General features: G+C 34.7%; 1 long non-coding RNA gene across 3 annotated transcripts; it reads left to right on the top strand.

The window, feature by feature from the left end:
• The first annotated feature begins 1527 nt into the window (after positions 1-1527).
• Positions 1528-5146, top strand: LOC104867870. 3 transcript variants are annotated; one of them, XR_002025624.1, is made up of 3 exons: positions 1528-1703; positions 1939-2055; positions 5026-5146. It is a non-coding gene; the product is annotated as an uncharacterized LOC104867870 (long non-coding RNA). The 3 variants fall into 3 exon arrangements; XR_002025625.1 differs by having other exon boundaries at positions 1872-2055; XR_781877.1 differs by having other exon boundaries at positions 1846-2055.
• The last annotated feature ends 10202 nt before the right edge of the window (positions 5147-15348 follow it).

The following is a 15348-nucleotide window of genomic DNA, read 5'->3' as shown; positions in this document are numbered from 1 at the left end:
CGTAAATAGAAGGTAATGATAGAATTTAACTCATTCAGTTGTGAGAAACAGATGAAGTAAAGTAGTTGCTATGGTTTATATCTGGATCTTTCCCCAAAGCCTTATGTGCTCACAGGTGGGCTTTTTGGAGGTGAGTGGATTTTGGAGTGGTGCTACTTATCAGTGGGATAGTCCTTTGAGGACTTCATAGCTAAATGTGATTTATAAATGATCACTGGTTGGAGAAGATGAGTCACTGGGGGCGTGGCCTGGGAGGGTATGTCATCTCTCCCCTTCTCTGTTCCCCACTGTTATGTCACGAGCTGTTTCTCTTCTCTGGCATGTATATCTGTCATTCCATCCTACCTTGGAGCCAACTGACTCTTCACAGAAACCTCAGTGAGCCAAAATAAACCACTCCTCTTTTAAACTGTGGATGTTGGGTATTGTGTCTCAGTGATGAGAAAGTAAGACAGCGGGCCGCCGCGTGGACCAACTAGGGTTAACATCCTGGCTTTCTCATACTACACATGCAAATCTACAGCAAAGTGCTTCACCTTTCTGAACTCATAAAACAAGACTAATCTAGCTCACAGATTTCTGACAGAATTAATTGAGGTAATATATCCAAAGATGTAGTATAGTTCATGCATCAGATAAGCAGTAACTTCTTCTGCTGCTGCTGCTGTTACTGTTGCTATCGTGTGAATATCTCCACTTGTTCCATTTTTGCTCTCTTTGCTATTATATTCTGTGGTTCAGGATTTCACTTCATTCCATGCACTTCACTGACCAACATGTCTGCTTTGGGTATAGCTATAGGAAAACTTCATTTGACCCAGTTTTCCCCTAGATAGTATGGTAATTTGAATATCCTTACCAAAACTCAGTTGCAACTGCCACTATAATGCTACTAAGAGAGGAGATAGTTAAAGGGTGTTTGACTATGGGGACTCTGCCTTCCTGAATGGATTACTGTTGTTATTGCTGGAGTGAGTCAGTTATATTTGGAGTTCCCTCCCCTTCCTTCTTTTTTTGCTTCCTTCTCTCTCTCCCTCCCTCCCCACCTCTCTCTTTCTTCTCTTCTTTATTATTCTCCCTTACCCCTCACCAAGTGATGGCTCCTGCCATGTTACAACACAGAAAATAGTTTCTCATGAGGTGTTATGGACTGTTGATTTGGGACTTCCCAGTCTTCATAAGCATGAGCCATATAAACTTCTATTGTTCTTAATTTACACACTCAGGTATCTTGTTAGGGCAGTGGAAAACAGAATACAATAGTCATGGTGAGATTTTGTTTTCAGGGGCCTTAATAAAAAATAATCTTGGTCATTAGTTCCATCCATTGCGTTCCTACAGCACTCAGTTTGTGCCTCTGTAATAGCACTTATGTATTGTGAGTTTCTGTTTCTACCGGTCACCTTGATGTCAGAGAGAGGAAGCTGATTGGCCCTGTGGATTCAGCCAGTAATGTCCCAAAGAACACTGGGATCTGCCCAGAATTCTAGAACCTTGAGCCCATTCTGTCATACCTGAACACAAAGAGTCAGTTATAAGAGGAAGTTTATTACATAGGTGCTCAGTCTAGTCTCTGAAATAGGGATGCCTCTTTCAAGAAATATAAAGTGAAGTGGAAGAGACCAAGACCTTTTTCTAAGTGTGTCAGAGACTAATAGAGCTTGAATTGATGAATTAAAAAATGTACAGTGTATGAAAGGAAGGTGAGACTGGAGAAATTATGTGCGGTAAAGTTCAGATAATATCAAAATTAGACTTTTGATGCACCTGTGAAAAGCACTTATGAGAAATGATGTAGGACTGGCTCTGTGTCCTACTCATTCTGGTTTTCCTGCTGCTATGCAGGGAATAAAATTCCTTTTTATACCCAGATCTAGCCCAGCAGCTGCCTCCTAACTCATCCCAGGAAAGTTTTCATGGTGAATCTTTTCCTACCAGTACATTGACAAGATTCTTCCTATTTGGTGGAGCCTGTGAGTCTTCCTCTGTGTCAATGAGAACAGAACATGGCTTCTTCAGCCCTCAGCACTCCACTGAGGAAATCCTTTCATTGAGGTAAAATTCTCATAGTTGGTGAAAAGTTGTGTTTGTGCATTCTACTATTGTTTTCTTTTTCACTTCTTTACTTTGAGTTACAGACCTCCACCTTGTCAATGATTTCCTCTGCTCTCATATCTATGTGGCTTACTTGGGTCAATCTGCATAGGAACAGTTCATTCTTTTAATAAAAGAACACTTGATGAAGGTTCTCTTTCACATTTTCCTTTAGTATGGAGATGAACTTGTATTGGCAGCACATACACAGCCAAAACTACATGCATGGCACAAGGGCCATACATCACTGAAACATATGTCATCATGCTCAAATTTCATGTGTCTCTGGAGTAATTATTTAGCACCTCTGATATATTTCTCCCTATAAATGGCTCTGGGGATTGCCTCTTTACAGCTCCAGTTCCCAGAGGGAAAAGCTGTTGCTACTTAAGACCTTCTCTCTCCAACTTTTTAACCAGAAAACCTTCTATAGAAGATCAGGTTTAAGATTTCAACCCTATCCCTACTTCTACTCTCACCTTCCCAGAAGATACAGTAGAACCTTGCCTGTTAATTCACCCTCTCTCACAGGTACTGGATCTGCTCAGTAACTCATACTGTTCTATTCTCTTGGTTGGTAGCATTTTCTACTACTTTTGATATCACATTTGAGACTGAAACGTACTGTTATTGTGGGAGAAAAAAGGATGTGTATCCTTGGCCAAGTGCAAAGGAGAAACAGGTTTGATGTAAGGATCTGACATATATCGAAAGGTGAGATGGAGGGAAGTGTGTAAATGCCAAAGTTTTCACTCAGAACAACAAAACACACACACACACACACACACACGCTACATAATTTTAGCTTTTAGATCATTTTGGACACATTTAAATATCCTAGTCATCTCAAAATTCTGAAGCCCCTAATGTTAGCTGAGAAGAATGGTGTTGTACCATGGAGATCCAAGAATCTTCACCAATGGGCATTCAAAATGAGCAGTTTAGACCATTGTAGTTTTTCTAAAAGTATTTAGAATACTTTTTGCTATCTAATATATTATGTCATATCACAGAAAATCCTAAAACCTATCAGTCTATTCGTTAATTGGCATACATATATAATATCTACGCATGTAAAACCTATAATCTCTAACTCTTAAGTGGTACCAGAGGGGAAATCACAACATGATATGAACACAAAGTCACTGTTATTTTTATAGATATCGTCTAATTCTCTCTGATTTTCAACTTTCTCTTATATATCATAAATCATATATGTCTATATATATGTCTAATCTAATACTAAAAATTAATTACAGTGTGTAGTTTGAAGTCTTTAAAAATTACAACATTTTCTCCTAATATCTATATTTTATCAACAAACAGCAGTATTTTTAATTAGTACTCTTCACTTATTTTCTCTTCTTTTGTCTCTTTCTCTTCCCATGATTTTCCTTACCACCCACTTCACCTCAAAAAGGCAATGTTTTATTAACTGCAAATATCTTATGAAAGAATCAAAACATTTCCCAGCTTCACAATCTCCAAACTAGAAATGTGTACTTTACTTTCAGAAACTTACAGTAGAAGGGGGAAAAAGGTGCACTTTCAGCTAAAACTACAATTAACTGAAATCCAGGGGTAAAAAGTGCCTTACATATTTTACTAACAACCTATTTTCATAAATAAAGGAAAGTGATCACTTTCATGTCTAAATAACCTCGTAAAAGAAAACTAATGCTGGTTGGCGGTACTAACTACTTATCATCTTACTGAGTGCTTGTTTTATGTCAGGCTTTGAGTTAAAGAAAATACATTACTTGTTTAATCGTCATTCTAAGGCTATGAGAGCAGTGTTAGTAGTATTACTGTCATTACTAAAATAAGAAATTTGAAATTTCAGATGGCTAAATACTGTGCATAATGTCAGAAAGCTAAAAGAAAATGTAGAATTGAAGCACAGAGCAGACTTATTTTAAAGCACATAGCTTTAAACCCTGTGCTCTACTACCTCAAGAATTTTTAAAGAGATTTCAAAATATATTTTGAGACAGAGATAATAAAATTCTTGACCAAATGAAATGATAATCTTCTTTTTGTCAAACTCAAATTTACATGTGGAAATCATATATTCATTTTCTTCTCAAACACAGAATTCCACAAAGATAATAAGAAAAAAATGTATGGTTTGCTTGGATATATTTTAAAGCAAATTTCTAATATATTCAATTGCTAAATAATTCTGTAAGTGTATGTACAACATACAGCTTTTATATTGTGTTATACTATGACCATACCTACAGAAACTAATGATGATCCTTCAGTATTAAATAACCAGTCTAAACTCAACTCTTCTTTGAAATTAGGAGCTGTTCTACCCCTTTATAAGTCCAGAAACCATATGAAATTTACATGCTATAATTACATATTTAAAATTTCATATGAAATATTTAACCACTAAATATTTAAATGTTTAAATTGTATAGAACAAGCTAGTAAATTATTAGATAAATTATATTTTCAATGATTTTGACAAAAGTGGCTTTAGATATAAAAACTTGAAAAATATTTTCAACTACAGCTTTTATACAATTGAAAGTTATACAAAATATCCAAGATAATCAAATATGCTCCTTGTTTAGCTGGTAATGTTTGGATATGTTATGAAGACATAACTTGTTGTTATACTAATTATCACATCAAATTTGTTTTCCTTGATCTCATTACAACAGGAACACTAATTTTTATTGTTATAGTTATAATTTCACATAATTTGTGATCTATTGGTGAGACTGATTTAAATAATTTAAAATAACGCACTTGCTTTCAAAATGTAGAAAATTTGAATGTATTTCATGGTTATTATTTACTTTTAAATTAAAATTATTTTTAAAACAATTTTATAAAATATATTTTCAACTAGTAATACATACTAAGTTAAAGACTAATAAAATTTAATCTAATAAAATAAATTTATGTTCTTCATGGCAGCAGAACAGAGAAGGCAGACAACAGCTTGCAAACCTCTGATAAGCCTGATTCTTTGGCCCAGAGCAACAGAGGAGTCCAGAAGCTGTGTGCGCTGCTTCAGCCCAATGTAGCAGAGGAACCCAGCCACATGGGCACCAACACAGCAGTGTCCAAGCCCTGCCCTCCCTTCCTTGCAAACAAGGGAAAGAGGGCTTCTCTGAGGCTCCCAGATGAAAATAAAAGCCCACTGGAAAAGTGAAGAAAACCTCTGTGATAAAAGCACATTGCACCACTATAGTTGGTAGGTCAGAGGCACAAAGACCTCACATCAGAACCTGGCGTAACTTCAGGGGAAAAATAACTGGAAACTGCAATAGAAACTTGCAGAGGTCAACCCACCTGGAGGCCAGAGATCTCAACTTGGCCCTTGAAGACAGAAATCATCTTGAACCTAAGGGGACAGCTACTGCTTTGCTGAGACTAATTAATTTAGATCTGCATTCCATGCTGTCTATTGTGTCAACAGAGGCATACCCTGAAGTAGGCCCTTTATTTGTATTTTTTATCTTCAAAGTAATATTTTTCTCTTATCTTTAATCATTTTAAAAATTTTTATCTTTTTCTTTTCTCAAATTGTTTTCCTTTTTTCTTTTTCTTATCTTCTTTTCTTTCTCTCTCTGTCTTTTCTCATTCTCTCTCCCACTCTGATCTCATTTCTCTCCCTTTTTATTCCTGTTGCTGTCCTAATTAAAATTTATTTTCTCTTTTATTTTCTTCTCTTTTTCATTCTCTCAATTGTCATTAGTTTTAAAAGAAAGTTATTACAGTCTCTAGCCTTGCTATTGCTGCTACTTTGCTCTGTTCTTGTGTATATTTTGTTTGGTCTTCTTCTTTTCTCAACAGCTTCCTAAAGTTTGTGTGATATTCCTGTGTCCTCTGACCTCACTTCTAACCTATCTCTGTCCTCTCTATATATTGCTCCCTCTCCAACTCCTTCTAAGTCCCCATCTTAAAGGATAAAGTTACTATGTTGAGGAGTTTATTCAGTATAAACAAATTTTTGGCTGGTCCTTGATTTTTATTAAATTCACACAGCCTAAGGTTATAGATTAATAATTACCACAAATTGTCATTTTCTAAGCTGTGCTTGATGCTATTGTGTGGCTGGTTGTATCACTTGGGCTAAGGTATTTTAATTGAAATAATCAGTTTTGCATCCAGGTATAATGAACATGAGATTACCTCAGAGTCATTCGAAATGCAAAACCTAAACACCAGCTATATCTGGAAGACTGAAGTATTAACCCAGGAATTAAACCAAGGACAGTACCAACAACAAAAATAGAAATGATAAGACATTTAAACAAGGCACAAACACAGACTTCCACCTCACCAAAGGTAAACTCTGGGGAAAATGAGGTGGCAAAGTCTCACAGTCAACCACCTGGACACCCTAAACCAATAGCACAGAAAGTAACAAAATAGATAAATGAGGCTCTAGAAAAATTCAAAACAGAAATAATTTCCCAGATAACCACCGAGATGGTGAGAAGAATGAAACACATATTAGAGACTCTAGAACAGAAACAGATAAAAAAAAAAACCTAGATGATCTCAGGACCATGATGGAAACCATGAATGCCCAGCATAGGGAAGAAATGGAATCCATAAAACTGATTCAGATATCCAGATTAAAAATTCTACAGAAAGCATTCACAGTAGAATGAACAAAAGTGAAGATAGAATTTCAGATATAAAAGTTAGGATTGCAGTCAGTGACCACGAAAAGAGAGATGTCTTAAAAATAATAAGGGATTATGAGAAATTGATCAAAAAACTCCTAGATGATTCAAAGAAGAATAACATAAGAAAATAGGAATCCAGGACGTAGCAGGAGAAAATACAAATGACATAAAAAATAAACTGTTCACAGAATGAATGACAGGAAACTTGCCAAACAGAGGGGAAGAATTTGACATTCAGATAACTGAGGCATATGGAACTTCAACTAACCATGAACAATAAAAAAAATCTATACCTAGACATATAATAATCAAAATCCCAGAAACCCAACAGAAAAACAAAATACTATAAACAGTTAGACAAAAGAAACAAATCAAATGCAAAGGAAAGTCCATCAAAATCACAGCAGTCTTTTCAACACAAACCCTCAAGTCAAGGAGAGCCTTGAGTAAGGTAGTTCAAGCTTTAAAAGAAATGAACCTCCAAGATAGAATGATGTATCCTGCCAAACTCTTTCAAAATTGATGGGTAAATAAGATACTTCCACAACAAAAAAAACCTGAGAAATTTCACGAACCCCAAACCAGCACACTAAATACTTCTAAACGATATCCTGGAAAAAGAAAATGAAGGCCACTATTCCACAAGGGCCAACAGAGCAAATACACCAGGCAAGGCAAGAAATTAAGGGGAGAGGTGAAAAAAATAAATAAAAAAACCAACATGAAAATAAGATGACAATGAAAACTCAGTACATAATAGGTATAACCATCGATTTTAATGGCCTCAATTCACCAATCAAAAGAAAAAGATTGGCAGAATGGATTAAGAAGCAAAATCCAACAATATTCTATATATAAGAGACACACTTATTCCACAAAGAAATTTATAGACTGAGAGTAAAAGGATGGAAAATAGTTCTCCATGTGAGAAGAGCCTGTAAAAAAGTGGGGACAGATATCTTATTTGCAGACAGACCAGATTGCATACCAAAACTAATTAAGAGAGACAAATAAGGCCACTACTTCCTTGTAAGGTGAATTACAAAAGAGGAAGAAATGACAACCATAAATATATATACATCAAATACTAATGGTCCCAAGTATATAAAACAAATACTAATAGATATGAAAAATGAAATAAACACTAATATAATTGTAGTGGGGGACCTCAGTACTCAACTGTCACAAATAGACATATTATCTAGGCAAAAAAATCAACAACAAAATAAAATAAATAAGTCACACATGTGTACATACTGAATAGTTTCTCTGGTGTGAAAAACTATAATGGTACATAAGATCCTAATGGTATAATTGACAATGTGAAATAGGAAGAAAAGGGCTAAAGGTGTAGGGGAAATGGGAAGGGTAGGGAAAAGGTAATAAGAGAAAAGAAAAAAAAACATGAGAAATTGAAAAACTGGAAATAAAGTATTTGTAAATAGGGAAGGGAGGAGGGGTGAAGGAAGGGCAGGAATAAGGGGAAAAAATTAGAACCAAGACCTGTCATGTAAAGGTACAAGATCCCAATGATGACTAACTGTACTGTATACTTAAAAACATACCAATAAGCTGAATGAGAAAAAAAAAAAATAACAGAACTGAACTAAGTCTTAGAACATCTGGACTTAGATGTCTACAGAGGGTTCCGCCCGACAAAATCACAATATACATTCTTTTTGGGTGCACATGTAATTCTCCAAAATATACCACATGCTAGTTCAGGTCACATGTTTAAATAAATGCAAAGAACTGAAATTATCCTCTGTATATTATCAGACCATAGGGCAATTAAACTGGAGATCAATAGCATAAGAACCCACAAGAAATTCACAACACATGGAAATTAAATAACGCTCTGCTGAACAACCATTGGGTAACAGAGGAAATGAAAGAAGAAATTAGACAGTTTGTACAATTAAATGGTAATGCCAATACAATATACAGGAACCTAAGGGACACAATGAAAAAGTTCTACAGGGAAATTCATAGGCAGTAAATGTCCATACTAGGAAAACAGAGCTAGTTCAAATAAACAACCTAATGCTTAACCTTAAGCTCCTAGAAAAATAAAAGAAATAAAAACCCAAAGCTCATACAAGGGAGGAAATTATAAAGATCAGAGCAGAAATTAATGCAATGGAGATTAAGAGAATGATACAAAAAAAGACAATGAATTGAAGAGTTGGTTTATTGAAAGGTTAAATATAATTGGCAAACCCTTAGCCAACTGTATCAAAAAACAAGGAAAGAAAAGGCTCAAATTCATGCAGTTAGGAATGAAAATGGAGAATATACAACAGATGCAGCAGAAATCCAGAAGATTATCAATATCTACTTTGGAAACCTGTTCTCTAGAAGAAATGGGAAGATTCTTAGATACAAATGAACTTTCAAAGTTAAATGAAGAAGATATAGAAAGTCTAAACACCCCAATTGCACTCAGTGAAATTGAAAATGTAATTAAAACATTACCAACAAAGAAAATCCCAGGTTCTGATGGCTTCACAGCTGGATTCTACAACACATTTAGAGAAGAACTATCTTTGAACTCTCCCACTACACTTTGAACTCTTCAATGAAATTGAAAGTGAAGCAATACTTCCAAATTCATTCCTGGAAGCAAGCATTACTTTGATTTCAAAACTAGAGAAAGATCCAACCAAAAAAGATAACTACAGACCAATCTCCCTAATGAACATGGAGCCAAAAATCCTCAATAACAAACTGGAAAAAAAAGAATAGAGAAAATCATCAAGAAGATCATACAGTGTGACCAAGTTGGATTTATCCCAGGAATGAAAGGATGGTTCATCATATGTAGATCAATAAATGTAATACACTATATTAACAAAGTCAAAGACAAAAATCATATGATCATCTCTATAGATGCAGAAAAAACACCTGACAAAATTCAACACCAATTCATGATGAAAACCCTGAAGAAAATTGGAAGAGATGGCCTTTATTTCAACTTGATAAAGCCTATCTATGAAAAACCAACAGCCAATATCATACTAAATGGTCAAAAGCTGAAAACCTTAATGCTAAAATCAGGAACAAGACAAGGATATCCACTGTCATCACTCCTGTTCAACATAACTCTGGAAACATTAGCCACAGCAATTAGACAAGAGAAAGAAATAAAAGGGATAAATATAGGAAAGGAAGAAGTTAAACTATCACTATTTGCTGATGATATTATACTCTACATAAAAGATGCAAGAAATTTGGGGAAAAAATTTACCAACTGCTCCTCAAAGGACTACTATCTAGAAAATGTAAAGAACTCAAAAAAATCAGACCTCCAAATACAAAGACCTGATTCAAAAATGGGCAACTGAAAAGAACAAAAATTTCTCAGACAAGCAAGTGAAAGCAGCAAATAAACATATGAAAAAATGTTCAACATCACTGGTCATTTGAGAGATGAAAATAACACTGAGATTTCACCTTACTCCAGAAAGAATGGCTGCTATCAAGAAACCAACCAATGACAAATCCTGGCAGGGTTTTGGGGAGTAAAGAACCCCTCTGCACTGCTGGTTGGAGTGCAGACTGGTGCAACCACTGTGGAAATCAATATGGAGATATGTCAAGGAACTAGGATTAGAGGTCCCATTTAACCCAGCTATCCCTCTGCTGGGTATCTTTCTAAAACAATTAAAAGAATCATACCACAGTGATATTGTGGCCCCGTGGTTTTAGTGGCACAGTTTGTAATATCTGAAACTTGGAAACAACCCATAATGTCCATCAACTGGAGCATGGATAATGAATGAAGATACAGTTTTTCTTCAAAAGTGAGTACTACTCAGCCATAAAGAATGAGAATCTAGAGATATTAATAGCTAAATAGATGCACATTGTGGCTGTACTCTTAAGTGAAATAAATAAGACACACTTGAGTAAATACTGAGTAGTTTCTCTGATGTGAAAAACTAATAAATAAGGTTCAAATTGTATAATTGGTAATGTGAAATAGGAAGAAATGGCTAAAGGGGAAGTGGAAAGGAGAGGGGAAAGGAAAGAAGAGAAAAGAAAAAATGTGAAAAAAAGGAGAAAATGGAAACAAAGTCATTGTAAATAGGGAAGGGTGAAGAGGGTGAAGGGAGGGCAGGGATATGAGGAAACAAATAAGATCCAAGATGTATCTTGTGAAGGTGCAAGATCCCAATGATAAATGTAACTGTAATGTTTGCTTTAAATGTACCAATAAATTTAAAGGGAAAACATAAATAAATAAATAGTTACATTTACTTTCCTGAAATTTTAATTAAATCATTGCTTTTCATAAAATCACAACAATTCTCATCTAGCATTCAGTGCCTATCTCCTAACCAATGTTAAAAACTGTTATTAAACCTCACCTAAATTGCCTCTAGATCTACACATATGCAAATTTTAGTATTGATATATATGATTTCTTATTGTAAAAAATTCCCTCAGCCATCATCAGCAACTGTTCTAAATTTTATATTATTTCATTTGGACCTCCATAACCATGAGCAGAATAAGCTACTCTCTTCACTACTGAGAGATAGCACTTCATTATACTGCAAAATGTTTTGCCAGTCATGTTATCAGCAAGGAAGAATTTGACAAGTCAATTAAGGTGTCTTTTCTCCCAATGAAGCCTTCTGCCTCTCAAATTCATCCTATACTAGAAAGAAGTTCCACTTTATGATTCTACTGAAGGCAAAATCTTCAAACTTTCACCATTTTGGATGAAGATTCCTATGATTTATACAATGCATTGTGAAAACCATGAAGAATTTCCCTTGTATTTGAATGGAGTTGGACACTGAATAGATGTTTAGGAATATTGATAATGTTGTACCTATGCTGAGTGACAGATCTCAAATGACAGAGGTATCCTCTTTTTTTGTTAGTTTCTACATGTGTTTTACATTTTTGCATATATCTGTCCTGTACAGGAATATCTAAGTTGCCAGACCAGGGAAAGAAACTCTATTGTTTAGGGTCATGTATTATTTGCAATCTCAAAGAAGCATCTGTTGAAGAAGAAAACAATTCCAAAAACTTAGATAAGTCTGTCCATATTGTTTGAAGTTCAAGCTAACAAAGACATCATGTCTGATGTACTTTGTCCTATTTGTTTGGCAATGTTATACAAACCCCATCTGTACTTAGCTAACACAGAAGTATAAATCAACTATAGAGCAATATCCACTGGGTCCCATCCAACATTGGATAATCAGACTAAACTATACTCATGATATAAAAAAAGAAAAGAAAGAAAGCAGTTCATCACTGTTTCTATGCAATTTTATTTTCTATTATGCCAGGAATACTCATCAATACAAAAACCAATAAAGGAGACTTTAGGAATGGGAATTACTGTGACGATTTTGCAAATGAATGCTTAAAAATAAAGTAAAGAAAGAAGAGATACATTCTTCATTCCAAGAATAGGAGATTTATATGCACCAAAGAAAAATAAGTGAGTGACAAATTGCTACTTAATCCTTGTCCAGGCAGAATTCAATCAGGGCAAGGTTCCTAATCAAATTTCCATGATGATCTATTGAAGTTATAAATATGACAATTCCTGCAGCAGAAAGAAAAATAAGCTATCAGTATGTATTAGAGCGTATGAATATTGAATGAAAAAACACGTTTCAAAACTTTCTCTTTCATGGTGTAAATTATATTAATGTAGCATAAAAAGCTTTATTTTGATAAAGGCATCCTATTAAAGCATGTATGCATATTTTATTAAATGTACACATAATTACTATCTTTCAGTATATTTGTATAAATACACCAGAAATATTATATAAACTATTTGAATTGTATAAAAGTAACAGTAAAAGTAATTAAACAGATAAAAAAACATTGATTTAAAAGAAAACACTAAAAATCACTTCTTGACCTTTTGGCTAAGATCAGGTGTAAAAAAAACATTAAAATAAATGAATATATATAGGAATTGTAAATTTAAAAATTAATGACCTAATTATATTATGCAGTACTTGAAAAAAGTATGTCCTTTAATATGGAAGGTATCTTAATTTGAAAAGTCAGATAAGAGCAGTCAATGAAATTGTAAGTTTGAAATACCAAAAATGTTTCTTGCAAGTTAAAGAAGCATGAAATAAAATACAGAGAAAGAAATCATTTTTGGAATGAGTCAGTGACAATTAGGTTCCTAAATACACCATTACTAGTTCAGGGGACCAAAATATTTCTGTCAAATGTTTCCAAATTTGAATTTCAAGAAACCAGAAGGAGAGCATGAATCACTGGAGTTGCCCTGCTCCACCATCCTTCATCTTTTAAGTACTACAAAATCCAGTTTGCTAAACTCAGATAACAAAAAAAAATCCAATTTCCTACAAATGTTCTCTGGTGAAAAGTTGTAATTGTTCACCTTCTAGGTTATGCATATCATTTTCACCCATGCCAGAGATCTAATGCACTGTTATGGCTTATGTCTCGATGTTCCCCCAAAACCTCATGCACTTATAGGTGCAGATTTTTCCTAGGTGGCTGGATCTAGAGTGTGTGACACTGGGATTCAGGATATATATTACTAAATTAGTCCACTGATTGGTTCAGCATAATTCTGGGAGTGGATAATGGAGTGTGAATGCTATTTGACTTAAGAGTATATAACCTGGATAGAGTATAAAGGAATCAAAAGAGGTCTGATGTGGTCCCTTTCTGTGTGCTGCTTTTCTGTCTTCTGCCCACCACAAACTGTTTCTCCTCTACCATACTGCTCTGCTCTCCTACTCTGCCTTGGAGCTAGCCAACTGTGAACTGAAACTTCTACAAACTCTGAGATAAATAAACTTTTCCTTCTTTAATTTCAGGTGTCAGGTTTTTTTCCTCAGCATTGAGAAAAGTAAGTAAGACATATAAAAAGGGAGTCATTTTAAATTTATTATAATATGATATGGGCTAGGAAATTAGCACAGTGGAACTTTGCTTGCCTAATAAGCATGAGGTCCTCGGCTTGATGAACCAGATAAATTACATAAAGACAGATAAGTTATAAAAATCAAGTTTAAAAGCAATGAAACCTAAAATGAACTAATATTCAGAAACTACCAAGTCCTTCATAGAAAAGAGACACGGCTGAGAAAGGAAATATGTTATGAGTGTGAGGTAGGGAAGGGAAGAAGTAGAATGACTGTTAATCAGAAAACCTAAAGGAAAACTTCAGTGCATTCTGTGTCATCCTGAAGTATAGAGCCAGAGCCCTCTGAATGCTGGAAGAGCAATAATAAGTCTGAAAATGGTTTTCTATGGTCCAGAAAACATGGACTTGAAAGCAAAGACAACTCTCCAGAGATGTTCAAACTTGGTAATCACGGAAAGTTATCCTATAGTTTCATAAGCTATTAGCTCATCTCTGAAGCTCAACCAAATCTCTGGAATCTTGGAAGTCCTCGGATTTTAAGCCCTATAAAAAAAAATCGTGGTTCAACCCTGAAAGCATCTGAAAACTAAATTAACAACTGCATCATTGACTCAGTCTCTGCTAATAGTGGCTTGATTAAAAAGGAAGAAAATATTATTTACTTTAGTTCCTATTACTTTATTAGATAAAATATCTCATGTGAAAAATGCAAGACAAATCAAAACAAACAATACATGAGCAGTAGATGAGAGAATATAATCCATAGATGCAAATCCATAGATCAATCAAATATCAGAATTATCCAAGGGAAAATTAAAAATAACCATGATAAAAATGTTAAAAAAATATAGACCAGCAGACTGGCCACACTGCCACCAGCAGACCAGTGAGTACCAGAGCCATACTGGCACTTCCAGCAACCCAACCCAAAACAGCCCCTGCCCAAGCCTCTGGCTTCCTGGATATGCCTATAACTCATCTACACTGCAGAGGCACAGGGGGTCTTGAAGGCCATTGCCTTGAGCTAGAGCAGAAGTGAAGAACAGTAAGAAGGCCTTACACTTTCTAAGTCCCCATTCCAAAGGGGAAAGTTACTATATTGATCAGTTTATTCATTATAAACATATTTGGGGTTCATCTTCCATTTCATTTTATTTCACATGGTTAAAAGTGACAGATTAATAACTACCACCAATAGTCATTTACTATGCTGTACTTGATTCTATTGTTTTTGCTCATTGTATAACTTAGGCTAGTGTTATGATTGGTCTAATCAGCTATCTTTCCTGATATAATAAAAATGAGATTGTGACAGGAGCCCAGAAAAAAACAGGGTAGCAATCTTATTTACAGACAAAGTAAATTTCAAACCAAAACTGAATCTAGTATTATTGATGTAGGACGGTACTGTATCATACCTCTATGAATGTAAAATATCTAGTACCTGCTTTATGATACATAGTAGGGACCATGCTTTATCAGAGCTACATTTAATGATATTACTCTAGAATGTTCTCTTTCCAGATGATGATTAAGAGGCTAATAGAAAAATGGTGCCAGGTACCACAACAGCAACAGATCTTTGCTGTTTTCTGGATATTATTCTTTCCTTTGTTTTTTTTTTTTAATGGAATGTGCTGAATGTCTATAATTTTGTTCAGATGACTGCAGAACCTGGAAAAGCTGTTGCTGCTATCGATGCATAACATA

This window comes from Fukomys damarensis, unplaced genomic scaffold, assembly GCF_012274545.1.
Source record: "Fukomys damarensis isolate Sample0158 unplaced genomic scaffold, DMR_v1.0_HiC HiC_scaffold_12, whole genome shotgun sequence".
In the NCBI taxonomy this organism is placed as follows: Eukaryota; Metazoa; Chordata; class Mammalia; order Rodentia; family Bathyergidae; genus Fukomys; species Fukomys damarensis.
The sequence above is the reverse complement of the archived record's forward strand: the minus strand, read 5'-3'. Positions and strand labels throughout refer to the sequence as shown.